The 21,451-nt window shown below is 36.9% G+C and overlaps 1 long non-coding RNA gene across 1 annotated transcript; it reads right to left on the bottom strand.

The window, feature by feature from the left end:
* Positions 1 to 3,874: 3,874 nt before the first annotated feature.
* LOC130708951 (uncharacterized) lies at positions 3,875 to 21,342 on the bottom strand. Its single transcript, XR_009009337.1, has 3 exons — positions 21,264 to 21,342; positions 20,878 to 20,988; positions 3,875 to 4,015 (listed from the first exon to the last, which is right to left on the bottom strand). It is a non-coding gene; the product is annotated as an uncharacterized LOC130708951 (long non-coding RNA).
* Positions 21,343 to 21,451: the final 109 nt, after the last annotated feature.

Raw genomic sequence — 21,451 nt, 5'->3', positions numbered from 1 at the left:
GGATTTTTTTGCTCTTCTTTCTCTAATTGCTTTAGGTGTAAGGTTAGGTTGTTTATTTGAGATGTTTCTTGTTTCTTAAGGTAGGATTGTATTGCTATAAAGTTCCCTGTTAGAACTGCTTTTGCTGCATCCCATAGGTTTTGGGTCATCATGTTTTCATTGTCATTTGTTTCTAGGTATTTTTTGATTTCTTCAATGATCTCTTGGTTATTAAGTTCTGTATTGTTTAGCCTCCATGTGTTTGTATTTTTTACAGATGTTTTCCTGTAATTGATATCTAGTCTCATAGCATTGTGCTCGGAAAAGATACTTGATACAATTTCAATTTTCTTAAATTTACTAAGGCCTGATTTGTGATCCAAGATATGACCTATCCTGGAGAATGTTCCATGAGCACTTGAGAAGAATGTATATTCTGTTGTTTTTGGATGGAATGTCCTACAAATATCAATTAAGTCCATCTTTTTAATGTATCATTTAAAGCTTTTGTTTCCTTATTTATTTTCATTTTGGATGATCTGTCCATTGGTGAAAGTCAGGTGTTAATGTCCCCTTCTATGATTGTGTTACTGTCGATTTCCCCTTTAACAGCTGTTAGTATTTGCCTTATGTATTGAGGTGCTCCTATGTTGGATGCATAAAGATTTACAATTGCTATATCTTCATCTTGGATTGATCCCTTTATCATTATGCAGTGTCCTTATTTGTCTCCTGCAATAGTCTTTGTTTTAAAGTCTAGCTTGTCTGATATGAGAATTGCCACTCCAGCTTTCTTTTGATTTCCACTTGCATGGAATATCTTTTTCCATCCCGTCACTTTCAGTCTGTATGTGTCCTTAGGTCTGAAGTGGGTCTCTTGTAGACCGCATATATACCAATCATGTTTTCGGATCCATTCAGCCAGTCTGTGTCTTTTGGTGGGAGCATTTAATCCATTTACAGTTAAAGTAATTATTGATATGTATGCTCTTATTACCATTTTCTTAATTGTTTTGGGTTTGTTTTTGTAGGTCTTTTCCTTCTCTTGTGTTTCCTGCCTAGAGAAGTTCCTTTAGCATTTGTTGTAAAGCTGGTTTGGTGGTGCTGAATTATTTTAGCTTCTGCTTGTCTGTAAAGGTTTTAATTTCTCTGTCAAATCTGAATGAGATCCTTGCTCAGTATAGTAATCTTGGTTGTAGGTTTTTCTCCTTCATCACTTTAAATATGTCCTGCCACTCCTTTCTGGCTTGCAGAGTCCTGCTGAAAGATCAGCTGTTAACCTTAAGGGGTTTCCCCTGTGTGTTATTTTTTGTTTTTCCTTTGCTGCTTTTAATATTTTTTCTTCGTATTTAATTTTTGAGAGTTTGATTTATATATATCTTGGCGTGTTTCTCCTTGGCTTTATCCTGTATGGGACTCTCTGTGCTTCCTGGACTTGATTAACTATTTCCTTTCCCATATTAGGGAAGTTTTCAACTATAATCTCTTCAAATATTTTCTCAGTCCCTTTCTTTTTCTCTTCTTCTTCTGGGACCCCTATAATTTGAATGTTGGTGCGTTTAATGTTGTCCCAGAGGTCTCTGAGACTGTCTTCAATTCTTTTCATTGTTTTTTCTTTATTCTGCTCTGCAGTAGTTGTTTCCACTATTTTATCTTCCAGGTCACTTATCCGTTCTTCTGCCTCAGTTATTCTGCTATTGATCCCTTGTGGAGAATTTTTAATTTCACTTATTGTGTTGTTTATCACTGTTTGTTTGCTCTTTAGTTCTTCTAGGTCCTTGTTAAACATTTCTTGTATTTTCTCCATTCTATTTCCAAGATTTTGGATCATCTTTACTATCATTATTCTGAATTCTTTTTCAGGTAGACTGCCTATTTCCTCTTTATTTGTTAGGTCTGGTGGAGTTTTGCCTTGCTCCTTTGTCTGCTGTGTGTTTCTCTGTCTTCTCATTTTGCTTAACTTACTGTGTTTGGGTTCTCCTTTTCCCAGACTGCAGGTTCATAGTTCCCAGGCTTTTTTGGTGTCTGTCCCCAGTGGCTAAGTTTGGTTCACTCGTTTTTGTAGGGTTCCTGGTGGAGGGGACTAGTGCCTGTGTTTTGGTGGATGAGGCTGGATCTTGTCTTTCTGGTGGGCAGGTCCACATCTGGTGGTGTGTTTGTGGGTGTCTGTGGCCTTATTATGATTTTAGGCAGCCTTTCTGCTAATGGATAGTGTTGTGTTCCTTTCTTGCTAGTTGTTTGGCATAGGGTGTCCAGCACTGTAGTTTGCTGGTCATTGAGTGGAGCTGGGTCTTGGCGTTGAGATGGAGATCTCCGGGAGATTTTCACCATTTGATTTTATGTGGAGCTGGGAGGTCTCTGGTGGACCAATGTCCTGAACTTGGCTCTCCCACCTCAAGGACCCAGCCCTGACGCCTGGCCCAAGCACCAACAGCCTATTATCCACATGGCTCAGAGTAAAAGGGAGAAAAAGAGAAAGAAAGAAACAAGAAGATAAAATAAAATAAAATAAAATAAAATGTTATTAAAATAAAAAATACTTATTAATAATTTTTTTAAGTAATTTAAAAAAAGGAAAGAAAAAAGAAGAGAGCCACCAAACCAAAAAACACATCCACCAGTGATAACAAGTGCTAAAAACTATATTTAAAAAAAAAAAAAATGGCCCTACATTTCTGCCCTATGACAGAACCCTACGGCAAATGGTAAAAGCAAAGCTATACAGACAAAATCACACACAGAAGCATACACATACACACTCACAAAAAGAGAAAAAGGGGAAAATATGTATATATCATTGCTCCTAAATTCCACCTCCTCAGTTTGGGATGATTCGTTGTCTACTCAGGTATTCCACAGATGCAGGGTACATCAAGTTGATTGTGGAGATTTAATCATCTGCTCCTGAGGCTGCTGGGGGAAATTTCCCTTTCTCTTCTTTGTTCGCACAGCTCCCAGGGTTCAGCTTCGGATTTGGACCCGCCTCTGCACGTAGGTCACCTGAGGGCGTCTGTTCTTTGCTCAGACAGGACGGGGTTAACGGAGCAGCTGATTAGGGTGCCCTGGCTCACTCAGGCTCGGGGGAGGGAAGGGTTTGGATTTGGGGCAAGCCTGCAGCGGCAGAGGCCGGCATGATGTTGCAGCAGCCTGAGGCGCGCCGTGCGTTCTCCCGGGGAAGTTGTCCCTGGATCTCAGGACCCTGGCAGTGGTGGGTTGCACAGGCTCCCAGGAGGACGGTGTGGATAGTGACCTGTGCTTGCACACAGGTTTCTTGGTGGCTGCAGCAGCAGATTTAGCATCTCATGCTCGTCTCTGGGGTCCGTGCTGATAGCTGCGGCTCGCGCCTGTCTATGGAGCTCCTTTAAGTGGTGCTCTTAATCCCCTTTCCTTGTGCACCAGGAAACAAAGAGGCAAGAAAAAGTCTCTTGCCTCTTCAGCAGCTCCAGACTTTGTCCCAGACTCCCTCCCGTCTAGCTATGGTGCACTAGCCCCTTCAAGCTGTGTTCACGCAGCCAACCCCAGTTCTCTCCCTGGGATCTGACCTCTGAAGCCCAACCCTCAGCTCCCAGCCCCAACCCGTCCTGGCGGGTGAGCATACAACCTCTCAGGCTGGTGAGTGCTGGCCAGCAGTGATCCTCTGTGCAGGAATCTCTCCACTTTGCCCTGCGCACTCCTGTTGCTGCGCTTTCCTCCGTGGCTCCAAAGCTTCCCCCCTCCGCCACCCACAGTTTCCGCCCATGAAGGGGCTTCCTAGTGTGTAGAAACCTTTCCTCCTTCACAGCTCCCTCCCACTGGCGCAGGTCCCATCCCTATTCTTTTGTCTATGTTTTTTCTTTTTTCTTTTGCCCTACTCAGGTACGTGGGGAGTTTCTTTCCTTTTGGGAGGTCTGAGGTCTTCTGCCAGCATTCAGTAGGTGTTCTGTAAGAATTGTTCCACATGTAGATGTATTTCTGATGTATTTGTGGGGAGGAAGGTGATCTCCATGTCTTACTCTTCCACCATCTTCTAGCCATCTTATTAATTATTGAACAGAAACTATAAAATAAGAAATGAACATAAGCTTTAAAATAAGTGAGAATCCAATAACATATCCATTCACATTAGGCTCTGATGGTGGTACATAAAGAAAATTTCCTTTAATTAATCAGATGGTGATGAAAATTGTGGGAAAAAATAGAATGGCATAGAACCTGAGTGGTAATTTGTAATAATCTAATTCAGAAGATCTTTCTTAAGTTCCAATAGTGATTGTGGTAGGCAAAATAATAGTCCCCCAAGGATGTTCATAACCTCATTACCAGAACTTGTGAATATGTTACATTACCTGGCAAAGGAAATTAAGATTTCAGTTGGAATTAAGGCTGCTAATTGGATGATCTTAAAACAGGGGTCATCCTCAATTATCTAGGTGGGCACAATATTTTCAAAATAGATTTGTATTAAACATGAAGTTTTCCAATTCTTTTTTCATTCAAGAGAATATCTTCATTTTTTATTTTTGGTATTTTCCTCACCCACCTCATATAATGTACTTATCTTAACAACTATTTATTGAATTCCTACTGAGGATTAGCACTGTGCTATTGGAAGAGACAAACTGTGAATTCATTTCTGTTTTATGTTAAAATAGCAACGAGCAAAGGCATCTAATGTAGACTTGGTGATAGTGATGTGTGGGATCCATTGACACGTTTGGGGTGTATGACTGTCCAAAATGTGATCCTTTGAAGAGTCATTAGAAGATGAGACATGAGTCCTAAAAGACCAAAATAATGTACAAAGTGAGACAGAGTGATGCATGGGAAAGATTATAAAGATCATTCTAGTGAAAAACTGTATGCATGATGTACAAGGTAAGTGGGGGAAATGGCATGTGCAAAGGATCCTAAGAAACATGCTGAGAATTGCAAGGAGTTCAATTTGACTGAAGTGACATGGGTAATGGGAGAAAGTTGCAGAAGCTGAGTCAGGAGAGCAAGAATGTAAAGAGCCTTATGGACCAACTGAGATAATTTTGGACCTTAGGAAATGAAGAACTATTGCAGTCTTAGATCCAGGAGACACTGTATTGATCAGAGTTCAGTCAGAAATACAGATGTAACACTAGGTATTTCAACATAGAGAACTTATCATAAGGAATTGGTTCCACAGGTGTTGGATAGCTGAATGAATAAGTGGGAACACTAAAATAATTCAAAGATAAAAACAGGGCTTCCCTGGTGGTGCAGTGGTTGAGAATCTGCCTGCTAATGCAGGGGACACGGGTTCGAGCCCTGGTCTGGGAAGATCCCACATGCCGCGGAGCAACTGGGCCCGTGAGCCACAACTGCTGAGCCTGCGCGTCTGGAGCCTGTGCCCCGCAACGGGAGGAGCCGCGATAGTGAGAGGCCCGCACCATGATGAAGAGTGGCCCCCACTTGCCGCAACTAGAGAAAGCCCTCGCACGAAACGAAGACCCAACACAGCTAAAAATAAATAAATAAATAAATAAATAAATAAATAAATAAATAAATAAATAAAGTAGCTATTAATTAAAAACAAAAACAAAAAAAACAAATGTATTCTAGAGATGATAACAACTGCAGGAATAAACTACCATTTGTATGACTTTTAAAATACATAAAATAAGTTAGACTGTAGAAATTCAAATTAGGGAGGGGCATTTGAATTTGGGACTCAGAATTCTGAGGAGGAGGCATGGTCTGGCTGCTGTTGTACCTTAAGTGGGCACAATGAGCCAGATATTAAGTGGAAAGAAGCTGGACACTGGAAGAGATTGACAGGCTGTTACTAGGGCAAAGTACTGTTCCTGGGACAATCCTGGCATGATCAGCAGCAAATTTCCATCTTCCTATTGGTAGAACTTGATAACAGGGAATCAGCTGGCAAAGGAGATATGCAGTTTACATAGTTCCAAACCCCGAGTCATAAAGCTGAGTATGGAAGGGGGGATTTAGTGCTAAGGGACAAGAGCTTAATAATTGGCACAATTCACTTCTTAGCCCACTCAATCTCCAAATACTATGCTATATGGAAATTATGGAAGTTCCAACCATATGGTTTCCATCTCTGGGTAATGTTAATTTCTCCTTTAATTCTATCACAATCCTACCTGAATAGTCTCTAACCTAAAGGTTAATTTACATTAGGTAGTTAACAACAGCAATATTTATATTCAATAATAAGGGGAAGAAAGATTATATATGTATTCCTAACAAACAGTAAGACTCTGTTCACTTGTTACTGTTCTGATTTCTGTAAAAGTCACAGGACAGTTTATAAACTCCTTCCATATCTCACACACTCTCTGGCCTCAACCAATTTCTCAGCTTGTAGTGTTTTTTATTGAGTCTGATGACTCGAACTTATACTTCTGAGATGTTTGAATTTTCTGTGGTCTTTTCTTTAGAGTTTTGTGGTTTTCAAAATATTTTTACTATTGAACATGTGTTCCTTACCAGAAGCTATATTTTAAGTAGTAGCATGACAGCAAGTAAGGCACTGTGTAAGTGCACAGATGTCCAGGCTGGCATTTCAGGCAGGAAGGACAATCCAAACGCAGAATTCATGTTCCAATGAGGGTAAATTGCTACCTCCTCCACGAAGGAAGAGGTCTAACCTGCTGCTAGGTGTCTGTCTTGTGAGGAAATGGTGCCATTTAGGGGGTCATCTCTTTGGTTTTGATCAGGCACTTCACAATAACAGTAGCAGAGTAAGTCATAGTGAGGGAAATTCCATGTTATTGAAACCATGTATAGTTCTCATGTTCTTCCACCAGGATGCCTGGGAAAGAGACTGATGTCTTCATGATTATTGAGAGTCTCTCCTGCATGTAATTGATTCTTTGTGGGGAGGCTTTACATGGATCAAAAATACTTCCATGCTTTGTGTGTATTCCAAGAGGTCATCTGCATACCTCTTTCCTAGACCTCCTGGTTATCAGTCTTCTAATTCTGATCTTTCCAAGTTCCTGACCATCTGACCAAACTATTAGCCACTGTCCTTAAACCAGTCTCTGCACACCTCTCAGCGTAGACAAAGACAACCAAATATACTGTTAGATGTTCTGACCCTGAGAGGGATTTCCTTCACCTCTGTCTCTTGGGAACACTCCTGATTGGGGCTGTAATGCTATAGCTGTTCACTCCCAGCTAGTGCCAAGAACTTGCCTAGTCCTACATTTATGCTGTATAAAGATCACTCTGGCACAGTTCAGAATGGACTGTAGGCAGCTACTTGCACTTTCAGTGTGTGAGATGATGGTATCTTGAATCAAGATAATGGTAAAGAGGATTAAAATATGCATCATGAGCTGAAGATCTTGAGAATGAAGAATTCTGTATATATTTGATACTGCCTACCTGATTATTAGTACTTAGAGGGTGGCGGGTCAGTCTAATTTACCTTAAAAACTTCCTCCAACGTAATATCAAGTGCTTTATATATTGATCACCACAGAAAATTCTTACTTTGGATGGAATCTCCTTTTAAGTTTCTCCCAGTACTCGGAGCAAAGCTGCCATTAAAAATGTTAACTGATGTGAAGAACAGTGCTTACTTTGTTTCCTTTCTCTTACAAGACATGACTTACTTCCTGGTTTTTAATATTCCATACAAAAGCCCAAATTTACCTAATCTATACATTCCATTATTGTGTAGGCTTTAACATGTAAGTCTAAAGAATTGAATTATTCCTGAATAATCTGAAGCCTGGGGTAATTGAAAGGGGATGCATATGAGCTATCTTTCGCCACAATAACATTGTGTAATGATCACAATACCTCAGTAGCATGGAACATTAGAATTTATGGCATATGTCCAGACTGATCAGAGAGGTAGCTCTGCTGATCCTGGATGAGCTCACTCAAATATCCAAGGGTTGGCCAGGGCAAATAAGATCACTGGGATCTGCTCCATATGTCTCTCATCCTTCATCAGAATAGTCCAGACAAGTTCTCTTGGAGATGAAAGGGGTACAAGAGAGAGCAGGAGAGCAAGCTCAATTTCATGTGCACTTTTCTGTCTTCTGCTTGCATCGTTTGCTAAACTATCAATGGCCAAAGCAATTCTCAGAGCTGAGCCCTGAATCAGAGTTGGAAGCAAGGATTGCAGTGTTACCCATCAAAGGATATGGACAGAAGAAGGAGCCAGAAGTAAGAGCTACTTCTGCTATTGACCACTAGGCATAGGTGTTAGAGGCGTGTCATAAAAGTTTTCTTTCTCACTCAGGAGACCCTACATCTGGGTAAACTGACAGGGCCAGGGAAGCTGAAGCAACTCATGATAACTTAGGAGTCCACACAAGAAGTCCAGAAAGTAGGATCCAAATGGGTGAGACTCTCATTGATCTCAGGAAGACTGCCAACCTATAGCTGCCCCATATTATTTGAGGACCAGGGCCTAGAATTCGAAACAGATGAGGCATTCTTAAACAAAAGAATCTTTGAGCGCAGGAAGCTCCTATTTAATTAATTTGGATAAATATTCTGATTTCCATATGTATTATAATTTATACTTTTTATTTATTCTTAAATTTTCTAGAAAAGTTTTTTTTTTTTTTTTTTAATCATCCAACTTAATCTGGTTAATCTAAGGAGAAGGTATTTGTTTTTGGATAATTAAGTGTGATGGTGGCAGCATATACTCAGCTAGCCATCTGGGAAAACCTAGTAGAATTGGGGTAGTTAGGAGTACATAGTGGAAAGTTTCTAATGCAACTTGTTTGCCAGTAGGAGTATTTCTCTCTCAACTACCATTGAGCTATATTAAAAGTAATTAGTTTCTTTACTTAAAAATTTTTATAGTTTGTAACCATAAAAAGGAATTATGAGGCTAATTTTTCAAGAAAAAGATTAGTGAGTAGACTGTGATAAAGAAGATATAATTCTAATTTGCCATGCAGTTTAGTTGTTAAACTTTTACCACTGGGAAATGTGTTCTTATTTTTTGATGATGTTAAAATTTTTGAGATCAACCTGGCAGCTCCAGGAAGGACATATCATTCAGATAGAACAGAGTCAGAATAATGAAGTTTTCATATAAGTACAGGAAGAAGATTGATATCTGAATCAATGTGGCTATAGTTAAACAGGAAATATGGACCGACTCTGCAAAAGCAGAATTAACGGTAATTATTAAGCTAATGGTTCACACTCACAGCTGAATCTGAAAATTGCAATGCACAGTTATTGAAAGATTTCTTCAAAGACTTTCAACAGTAGTTATCTCTATTGAAGTGGAAGAGTTTTTTTTTAAAAGAAGAACAAAAATATTTCCTAACACTGGCTCATGAGTTCATTTTTCTCTTCTGCCAAAATATGCACTGAATACATTTAGTAGAATTTAATCTCCTGCCTATATTTGATTCTTTCAAAGAAAAATGGAAATAATTTTAATTAGGTAATGTAATCACCATAATAGTTGCAATAATAATTAGAATTACATAGCTCCCAGCACTCCAGATTATTTCATACACTCCCAATAGTCTTATCTTGTGCTGGACCATAGCAGACATGACAATTATTTTTCAATATAATAGAAAATTATAAATATGCGTGTTTTATGACTATGCTATATGTGTTGAGAACTTGTGTTCTAATCATAGGTTTGACATGTTAACTGAAATAGTACAATCCTCCTGCCTTTCCTGACGAGAATTTAGCAATTAACTTCATTTTTGTCTGAACTTGAGCTTTGACTTTACTGGTTGTAAAATAGGGTAACCCTTTTTGTCTGATCTAGGGAAAACTTTGTAAAAATATTTTAAGATTTCAATGCGTGGTATGTAGCATTTTTAGCCAAACTCCTCTAAAGGAATGCAATTGCTTGTTCATGTCTAGCCTTTGTTTTTTTCTGTTACAATTGCTAGAAATAGTCACACTCACAATGAAATATAATTGGATAATTATTCTTTGAAGATTTATAAAAACCCTCACCAGTCTGTCCTAAAGATTAATGTGGTCTACAAACATTTCAAGCCATCATTTTAAATGTCAAGCTGCTAATGTTTCCAGTGAGTTGAGTGATTAGTTATGTCGGCTACCCGATAGCAGTTTTACCCTGAAGAAACCACCTCAAGAGCTTATTTGTAGGAGGCAAGAATGCTCTCTCCTGGGGACACACTGCAAAACCTGGAGGTAAAGGCTGAAACTATTTTCCCAAGGGATATATGTGAGAGCCAAAGCTCTCTTTTTCTCCCAAGTCCTTTCCAAGTTCTGAAACACAAAATAGAAAAACAAAACCACAGAAAAAAATTTCTTATGATTGTCTTGTTTCCATTAGTCTGTTCAATATCTGTGATTTTTTTTTTCTGGTGTGGACACCAAACCAAAAACATTTTGAGGGGAAAATAATATTCGAAGATGGAAATTTTATGTGACCTCTTTAATATAAATGACAAAGAACAGTATGAGAATTTTGCATGTTAATACCAGTATCCACAAGTCCATGTCCTACTACCTGCTATTCCTTAAAGCCACATTTACAAACATTTAAGAATTCTAAGATTCAGATCCGGAGCAAATAATTTTAGCGCTAGCTGATTCACTTACAAAAATATCCATTTGCCTCTGAAAATGTTTTTGGTTTGGATATCTTTCATAGGGCAATCACACCAAATCAATGGTAACAAAACAATTTGGTTAAGAGGATGTGACCTGAGGAATTCCTCAGAAGTTCAATCTTTTAAATAAATATAAATAAATAAATATATATGTATATAACAGTCTCAGAGATTAATGTCATTGAAATAATTGCATTTCTTCATTTACATAGACTTACATTTAGTGTTATTCTGTTGCTTTTGTTCAAACAAATTCAGATCTTCAGTTCTCTTACTATTAATGACTTATTCTTCCAGTGATTCTTTTACAATTCATTTTCCTCCCTAGCTTCATGTTATGCCATTATAGCATTCAGCAACTAATTTTATTTTTTCAATCATACTTCCTCCGTTCACATCCTATCCAGAGGAGACACATGTGAAGGGATAAGAGGCTACTATGTTCTGGTGGATGCTGACATCCTGGCTTGCCTGCTAGCTGTGTATGACCTTTCTTAGTCTCAGTTGTCTTTTGTGCAATTGGATGTACTGACAGTTCACAGAGATTTTATGAAAGATACAAGACATTGTACTTTGGAAAATACTTTTTGAAAACCTATGGACGTGAAAGGTGGGGTATTCTTAAAGCGTTTCATGCCAATGCCAGCTAAATGGCTGTGTCTGAGACCTCTTTTTTTGGTGATCTTGTCTTTTTTTAAAATTAATTAATTAATTAATTTATGGCTGTGTTGGGTCTTCGTTGCTGTATGCAGGCTTTGTCTAGTTGCAGGGAGCCGGGGCTACTCTTCATTGTGGTGCTCGGGCTTCTCATTGAGGTGGCTTCTCTTGTGGAGCATGGGCTCTAGGCTCGCAGGCTTCAGTAGTTGTGACACGCAGGCTCAGTAGTTGTGGCTCACGGCTTAGTTGCTCCATGGCATGTGGGATCTTCCCGGACCAGGGCTCGAACCCCTGTCTCCTGCATTAGCAGGCAGATTCTTAACTACTGTGCTACCAGAGAAGCCCGGTGATCTTGTCCTAATATTAAAAATCAGTTATTATTAAATCAGCTTAAGGAAGAAACTTTATAAAATATAGGTGGGTCTCATGTTAAGGAAAGTTTAGAAATTGCCATTACTTACTTCCTACCCCGGAATACATACTAGTTACAATTTAAAATGCGTTTTTTTTGTTTTTTTGCTTTTCTTTCAAGATAAGTCTTCCTTAAAAAGAAACAAAGTACATTTCTGTTCAAGAGTACAGTGATATTTGCATTGCATGTATGCATGCACACATGCATGCACACACATACACACACATGCACATTTCCCTGTGATCCACAGAACTTACACTCTAATGGTCAGTAGGGCAGATTTTTTTCATTTGGGTGAAGGGTCCACCTGGTGTATGCTGATCTGTAGGAGTCGAGTGGCATCTGTTTCATCTCCATGTGAACATTAGTTTGAAGTAGACATCCATAATGTGTATCAAGGTGTTATAAAGAAACTGTATGTGCCCTTTCTTTATGTCTTGTTTATTTCTATAATTCATTAAACAAGAAAGCCAAATACTGTAGTGACTGGCAGTTGTGTCTGATTCCAGCTGGTACCTAAATTGATGCTCTGCCAAATGTGTCATCTTGTATATATGCATTAGGATCAAGGTCAGTAGCATACAACAGATGATTTCTTAAATGTGCTAATACTTATCAACTGACTTTGGAAAGCATAGCCAAGCTATCCTTCATTAAGTATTCTATCCTTAAGCAGTGTGGCATAAAATAGGTTGAACAGACCAGTTCCCTCACATAACCTGCCACATTCCACTGGAGGTTGACAACAGCTCATATAGGGCACCTGGCCAGTTCCCAAGCAGTCCAGCATGTTGACTAATAGCTGCCATATTTGACATTTGTGAAATGTCATCTAGCGATACCCACCCATAAAGGGAAACCTGTATAAAATTACTTAAATCTAGCACTAAATTCCAAATAATCTAACTATTGAAATCTTTAAATGTTTTAATCATGTAAATATTCATAATAAAATGAATATTGGTTCATAAAATTCATTCATACGATTGCTTACTATTTTGTCATATTTTCCTGATATAAATTTGCTGATTTGAGGCTATAAAATCTACAGCACTATATAAAGGAGCATGCCTAATTTGTGGAGGTACAATAACCACCACATTAAGAAACATTCTTAATATCTTTCCATAAAGTTTGAACAACTCTGAGCATATGGAGGAAAACTGAAGAACAGCAGCCTCAGATGGCTCAGCTGCTTGTCCAGATGGTGAGAAACACATGTAGCTGACTGCAGTCAGCTGCCCTTCACAACCATGGTTGAGGTGAATATTCCAGGCCTCAATCCCTAACATGTTATTATCAGTTATGTATCTTAGGTGTATGTAAACGTCCTCATAAACCCTCCCTTTTCTGAGAACTACATTTGGGTATTCACATACCGTAGGATATTAAGGAAGCTACTGCTTTTGAGCATGAGTTTGCATTGAGAACATGCTATCATAAATAAAATAGAAACTATTCAAAGGTGCATTAATCCCAAGCTTTCATATGAATAATCTTACAAAGACCATAATAATAATAATGGTGACAATATTTCTTGATATTTACTCAACTTTATAGTGTATAATACACTCACACTATTTTATGTGTGAAATAAAGCAAATGCTAGCTTAGAAAATAGAAACTTATTTTCACAAATCTGAGATTGAAACTATTTCAATTTCCTATTACTGCTCAAAATGTTATTGGAAATATACAATTATATAGAAATATTTGTATCAGTATTTGGTAGTTGAGGGCTTTCCTCACACATATTTCCCCACATATCTTTGTGTAAGGGAATGTGGATGTGACAGTAAGCAAAATACTAGCTCTAGCCAATATTTATTGAGCACTTCTTTGGTGCCATGCCTTGTTATAATGGCTTTGTTTATTATATTAATCCATTTAAATATATGATATATACTTAATTTAAGCTGTCTATGAGTTTATTTAAATATATGCTAAATAAGTGAGCTACTTATTTAGCTACTCTTTGCTGCTTCCTAGATATAATATTTTATTGTTCTAAATACATTTGTTCACCTTTGTACATAAATGCTCATATGTATGTATGTGTTCACACTTGCACATCAGGTTAAACTAATTATTTGTTTAGTTACAGTTTTCAAGTTCTTAAAATTTAAGAAAGTTCATGTTTAGAACTACTACTGAAAAAAGGGAAATGTAATGAGGAGCTTTCTCAAAAGATTACAATCTAGGTAGAAGACAAAACACATTTACTCCTATAATTAACATTTAAAAATATGAGTATGTTGTCACAATCTCACTAGTATCACTACTGTTAGAACTATTTGCAAATGCATAGTTAAAATGACCATTTACCTGTGACACATTTGTATCTCATTAATAGAGATCTATATTAATTAGGATTTCTTTTTCTAAACATTGTGATTACCTCACTTGTTATTAGGACCCACCTCCATTTTCTAAATGAAATTTAGGGTTTAGTTCTAATCCTTACTTTCAACAATTGTCTTGATCATTTCAATATTTATGTCAATGACCCTTTGCAATCATTGTCTTTCTTGATCCCACTGACCACCCTGTATCAATAGGATTACATTCAAGACTTCACTATCTAATTGTATTATGCTATTCCTAAGTTCTCAAATTTGTTATCAGTGTCTTATATCACAACGCCCTCAATATCCACCTCTTCCATAACCTCTTACCCACTCTAACTTTAAACTAGGGACTACTTCACATATACATGTATATCTTCATTGTACATTTTCTCCTATGCTTCATTACCATATTCTAACTACATACTGTATATTTCCACCTAGATAACCTGTGGCTCTTTCATTTATCTGAAGTTTAACTCAACCTTCCCTCTCCAAAATAGGAACTTTATTTCAAAACTCTCTAAGTGTTTTACCTCTTTACTAGGTCATCTTAGATTATTCTGAGAGTTCTTGTGCAGTCTTCATACTCAAAAACAGTCACTAGTTCACAACTTCCTTCATGATAACTCTTGCATCTTTGCCATTCTCTAAGTTGCAACACCACCATCTGAGTTCAGTATCACTTTGTCTGACTTATTTCATTAACATTCTAATAGGTCTCTAGTCTCTCCCTCTGCAATCTATTCGAAACTCTGTTGGCAATTTAATCTTCTTAATATACTTTTCCACTGAAGAAAACCTTCAGTGACCTTCTACTCTAGCCAGGCTGATTTATTCACTGTATCTTCAGCATACCATATACTTTATTCATATGTAGGCCTGTCATTGGTTAGATCATTTCACTATCCTTAAATGCCCTTTCTTTTTCTCTTCATCCATTTGCATTTTATTTATCTTTTATTCCTCAGTTGAGGTCCATTTCCTCATGTCACAGTTCATTAAACTTTTTCTTCTTTAAATAATGTGTTATCCATGGAGTTACCATGCAAGTGTTCCATGTGTCTTACACCTATTAGAGCAGAGAGGTTGAAGGGCTCTCACTTCTGTTGAGCATCCACTACTGAATGTCAGACTGTGATTCAATCAAGCACATTCTATTTTCATTATTCCACAGAAGCCACCTATTTAATATATTCAATAAGTTAATTTGGTGCTGAAGATATATATTGTCGTGTGTTATAGACTGAATTTTGTCTCCACAAAATTCATATGATAAAGTCCTAACCCCCAGTATCTAAGAATGTGACAGTATTTGGAGACAGGACCTTTAAAAAGGTAATTAATATAAAATGAGGCCATTTGATTGGACCCTAATCCACCCCGACTGGTGTCCTTATAAGAAAGAGAGATGAGAAAACAGACAACACAGAGACTGAGGGGCAACCATGTGAGGACACAGGGAGAAGCTGACCAGGAAGGAGTCCTAAGAATCAAACCAAACTGTTATACCTTAATCTTAGACTTTTAGCTTCCAGAACTGTGAAGAAATAAGTTCCTATTTTTAGTGCCATCCAGTCTGTGGTATTTGTTATGGCAGCCCTAGCACATATATATACCTTGCATAATTACTTATATTTGATATTCATTTATTTGAGGTTTTATGAAAAATATTATCTATTATAGTCCACTCATATGTTAACATAAATATATATAAATATCAATATAATAACATGCCATTGAAAATCAAATTTTGAAGAGAAGTTAATAACATCGAATTTGGTGGGCATACATCATGCTTTTTAAAGAATATCTAAATGATCATAAACAGCTAAACCTTGCATCCAAATATCACCCTGAAAAGTAACATCTAAAGTGAAATAGAAATATATTCAGTACTTTAAATCTACGTCATTAAATTTTGCTTGGTAGTATATTTAATTCCTTTCCCCTTAGAAGCAATAATTAAATTCCTTCAGTCTTTTATATTCTTTTGAATTCAAATGCATCTAAACTGCCACAAATGCTCAGCAAAATCCTTTCCTGTGTTTATTCAAAATCTACACTAGACAGAATAGAAATTGTTTCACTGATGGTCCACTTTCTTCCTGAAATAAAGAATGATTTTCGTAGTCACTGTGTAGGTTAGAAATGTGCAGATGTACTTTTTCTTCCAAGGCTACAACTACTGCTGTGAGAATTTGTATAAATGCTCAACATGTCAAAACAAATTTAAGTGGAAGCAAATATACCCACTATTGGGGTTGACACCCAGGTTGACCCATTCTCAGAATAAGTAACACCTGGAGTAGTAATTTTAAATATAGTCTTAAAATCCATTGGACTTCAATTAATCTTATTTCTATAAAAGTTATTATTTTTTACAATTGTAAATTTTATTCTTTTTTATGATTGTGAATACAAGTTTAAAAATATGTTTCTAAAATGGGACTTTGCTTTGATGAGAATACAAAAAAATTAAATGCAAATTTATTTCTGCTTTACTCTGTTTATGTACCTGTATTCTCATCTTTATTCTCACAAAGTGAAACTTATAAGGATTCCAAGGTGTTATAGGTTGGATTCCCTGAGAAAAATGTCTCCGAGACAGAAATTTGTGTGCAGGAAATTTAATGGATTAACACTTATAAGACAGTAAAGAAAGCAGTATGAAGCAGTGGCAGGAGTTGAACTGAGATGTAGTCACAACAATGACCTTAGCTGAACACTTGGAAAACTCTGGAGCCAAGAAGGCCTTGTAGACTCCTTCCAAACTGTGCAAAGAGAGCTGGGCCTTCTACCTCCACATTGTACAGATATTGGATATATATACCTGTGAAAGGAGGCAGGGCTTTGGATGAATTGACCCTCTTTAGCTGATGGCAATTCTGGAGAAAGACTCAGCTAAGACCTATCAACTGTTAACATTTCCATCAAGTGGAGGAATGAATTCCTTAGTCATGAAGGTGAGACATCATGCTTACAACCACAGCATTCTCTATTGAAAAATTTTAATTTGATTCCATATGTATTGGCCAAGTGTGTTCAGGTAAATAATTTTATTCTTTTTTTTTTAGCATCTTTATTGGAGTATAATTGCTTTACAATGGTGTGTTAGTTTCTGTTTTATAACAAAGTGAATCAGTTATACATATACATATGTTCCATATCTCTTCCCTCTTACATCTAGCCAGACTCATCAAGAAAAAAATGGAGAAGACCCAAATCAATAAAATTAAAAATGAAAAAGGGGAAGTTACAACCAACACCACAGATATACAAAGGATCATAAGAGATTACTATGAACAACTATATGCCAATAAAATGGGCAACCTAGAAGAAACAGACAAATTCTTAGAAAGGTACAATCTCCCAAGACTGAATTGGGAAGAACAGAAAACACAAACAGACCAATTACCAGTAATGAAATTGAAACAATAATTTAAAATATTCCAACAAACAAAAGGCCATGACCAGATGGCTTCACAGGTGAATTCTACCAAACATTTAGAGAAGAGTTAACACCTATCTTTCTGAAACTATTCTAAAAATTTTCAGAGAAAGGAACACTTTCAAACTCATTCTATAAGGCCAGCATCCCCTAATACCAAAACCAGAAAAAGATATCACAAAAAAGGAAATAACAGGCCAACATCACTGCTGAAAATAGATGCAAAAATCTTCAATGAAATACTGGCAAACCAAATCCAACACCCCATTAAAAACATTATTGTACATCATGATCAAGTGTGATGTACCCCAGGGATGCAAGAATTTTTCAATATCTGCAAATCAATCAACGTGATACACCACATTAATAAATTAAAGAATAAAAACCATATGATCATCTCAATAGATACAGAAAAAGCTTTTGACAAAATTCAACATCCATTTATGATAAAAACTCTCCAGAAAGTGGGTATGAAGGAAAGATACCTCAACATAATAAAGGCCATACATGACAAGCACACACCTAACAAACATCATACTCAACAGTGAAAAACTGAAACCATTTCTTCTAAGATCAAGAAAAAGACAAAGATGTCCACTCTTGTCACTTTTATTCAACACAGTTTTAGAAGTCCTAACCACAGCAATCAGACAAGAAAAAGAAATAAAAAGAATCCAAATTGGAAAGAAAGAATTAAAACTGCCACTGTTTGCAGATGGCATGCTACTGTACATAGAAAATCCTAAAGATGACACCAGAAAACGACTAGAACTCACCAATTAATTCAGTAAAAGTTGCAGGATGCAAAATTAATATATAGAAATCTGTTGCATCTCTATAAACTAACAATGATATTTCAGACAGAGAAATTAAGGAAACAATCTCCAGGAATAAAATATCTAGGAATGAACCTACATAAGGAGGCAAAAGACCTTGTACCCTGAAAACTATAAGACACTGATGAAAGAAATCGAAGATGACACAAACAGATGGAAAGATACACCATGTTCTTGTATTAGAAGAATCAATATTGTTAAAATGACCATACTACCCAAAGCAATCTACAGATTCAATGTAATCTCTATCAAAATACCAATGGCATTTTTCACAGAACAAGAACACATAATTCTAAAAGTTACATGGAGAGCTTCCCTGGTGGCGCAGTGGTTGAGAATCTGCCTGCCAATGCAGGGGACACGGGTTCGAGACCTGGTCTGGGAAGATCCCACATGCCGCGGAGCAGCTGGGCCCTTGAGCCACAATTACTGAGCTTGCGCATCTGGAGCCTGTGCTCTGCAACAAGAGAGGCCGCAATAGTGAGAGGCCCGCGCACTGCGATGAAGAGTGGCCCCTGCTTGCCACAACTAGAGAAAGCCCTCGCACAGAGACGAAGACCCAACTCAGCCATAAATAAATAAATAAATAAACAAAGAAACGAATAAATAAATAAATAAATAAATAAATGTTACACGGAAACACAAAAGACCCGAATAGCCAAAACAATCTTGAGAAAGAAAAACGGAGCTGGAGGAATCAGGCTCCCTGACTTCAGACTATAGCACAAAGACTATATCGCAAAAAACTGATAAATATACAGTTATCAAAACAGTATTATACTGGCACAAAAACAGACACATAGATCAAAGGAACAGGATAGAAAGCCCAGAAATAAACCCGCACACTTATTGTCAATTAATCTACAACAAATGAGGCAAGAATATACGATGGAGAAAAGACAGCCTCTTCAACAAAAGGTGCTGGGAAAACTGGAGAACTACATGTAAAAGAATGAAATTAGAGCGTTCTCTAACACCATATACAAAAATAAACTCAAAATGCATTAAAGACCTAAAGGTAAGACCAGCTACTATAAAATTCCTAGGGGAAAATAATAGGCAGAACACTCTGACATAAATTGCAGCAATGTTTTTCTGGATCCATCTCCTAAAGTAAAGGAAATAAAAGCAAAAATAAACAAATGAGACATTTTCAATCATGTAATAAATGCTAGAAGAGGCTGCAACAGATGGTGTAATTATTACATAATTAAAAATTATAAGTCTCAGATGATCAGGGAAGGCTCCTTGTATGAGGTGAAGTCTAAACTAATTTTTAAATATTAGTAATTGATCAGTTAAAGAAAGTGGACAGGGTATGTCAGGGATCAGGAATAGCATATCAATTCATAAAGGAACATGAAAAATATAAACAGCCTATACAGATATAAATACATTTGAGATTGCTAACAGAAAGGCAGGTAATAACTTGGAGCTGCCAGCAATCATGGTGCCCAGTGAGTATCCATGGAAATGAAGTCCACACAAAGGAGAGAAGAGCTGAGAGGTAGAAGGAGAACAATCTCTGATAGTCCTATTGCTGACCCTCTAATCGATGTGCCTGAATCTAGCTTTCACTATTTTTGAGACTCTTCATTTCCAAGGTCTATAAATTCCCTTTTTTGCTTAAGCTAGTGAGAGGCAGGTTACACTTGCAATTAAGAACCTTGCTTAATAAAAGCTATTTGCCCTCTTGCATTTGATTTAAAACATGTTGAGAGATCCATGTTTTATTCTCATGTGAGCCTTCATGCTTCCAAGAACAACACCTTGCACTGTTCATGCATTACCTCTACACCCCAGAGAAATGTGATGAGGTATCTTTGTGGATGAAAAGAGAACAACTAAGGATTTAGTTATTAAATGAAGCAATGAAAAATATCCTGTATGGTTGATTTAAATTTGGGCATACAAAGAAAACATATTCATATTTTTATAAGTAAGATTATTGTATCAGGAAATTTTCAATTAGTCTAACTTCACATTTTTTATTAAAAATACTTTTAATTCTGTACTTTTGCTAAAAAAGCAATTATATCCTGGAAATAATATAGTCTTAAAACCAGCTAGCATACACTTTTTGTGTACTATGTTAGAATAACAAGCACTTGAACAAACTGTTCATATGAGATTTTCCTCTGTAGGTTAATTAAAAATCAAGTAATACAAAGTACAGAATTTGGGAATAAGGTGACACCATAAACAGGTATATGCTTTCCTGTCCCCAAATTATCACAAAATGACCGACAGTAGGCTATCATCCTCATTGTTGTCATCATCAGCATATACTAAACTCTTCCTTTTGTGCCAATAATTATGCTAAATACCTATATACACATTAGCTTAAAATTACCAGGTGTGATAGGTAATATTATTATCCTCCCTTTTTATATGGCAAAACTAAGGTTTATGTAAGTTCAATAATTTATCTAAGGCAACATAGCTAGTAAGTGGTAGAGTCCAGCTCCAAACACATTTCTATTTTTCTCCCTAACCAAGTTTTTAACCATCACATTAACATATCAAATCTGTTTTGAAAACAAGAAACGTGGCATCTACATATAAGGAATTTCTTCTATATGTAACGCAGACATATTTTGAGTTAAGGCAGGAAGAATTATTAACTTTCACTAACCTGTTAATACTCCATACTCAGAGGCAATAGGCAATGGAGGTGGGTGGCCACAGAAAGCAGAGAACTCACTGGGAAATTCCTCCTGGTCTTGGTTATTACATTTAGCAGAAGCTGGGCAGATAAACAAAAAAAAGTTACCGTGTTTGGATTTTTCTTTAAGAAAATGCCCACTGCCTCCCCCTTTCCCACCCACTCAGTTATATATAAGTAAAAAAAAAAAAAAAGATATTACAGATCCAGTTTTACTATTTAAAATATTTGACTTAAAAATTAACTTGTCTTGAAAAACTTGTTTTGTATTGAATTAGTCAGCAGTTGACACAATAATGCTATGTAACAAAGTGACCACCACAAAATTCAGTAAAATAATAATAAGCATATATTACCCAATTTACAGATCTGGAGGTTTGCTATTTATCTGCTATTTAGCTAAGGCAACTTTGCTGCACGTGCCTCATTCACAGGCCCAGGCTGGAGGGATAGCAGCTGTATGGGCATGTTATTTTTATGTAAAAGGTCAGATGCTGCCAGGCTGCTAGAGAAACACGACACCCCTTAATGTCAAAGTTCAGAA

Source organism: Balaenoptera acutorostrata, chromosome 9 (genome assembly GCF_949987535.1).
Source record: "Balaenoptera acutorostrata chromosome 9, mBalAcu1.1, whole genome shotgun sequence".
NCBI lineage: Eukaryota > Metazoa > Chordata > Mammalia > Artiodactyla > Balaenopteridae > Balaenoptera > Balaenoptera acutorostrata.
Note: the sequence above shows the minus strand (reverse complement) of the source record. Positions and strands in the feature narration are given on the sequence as shown.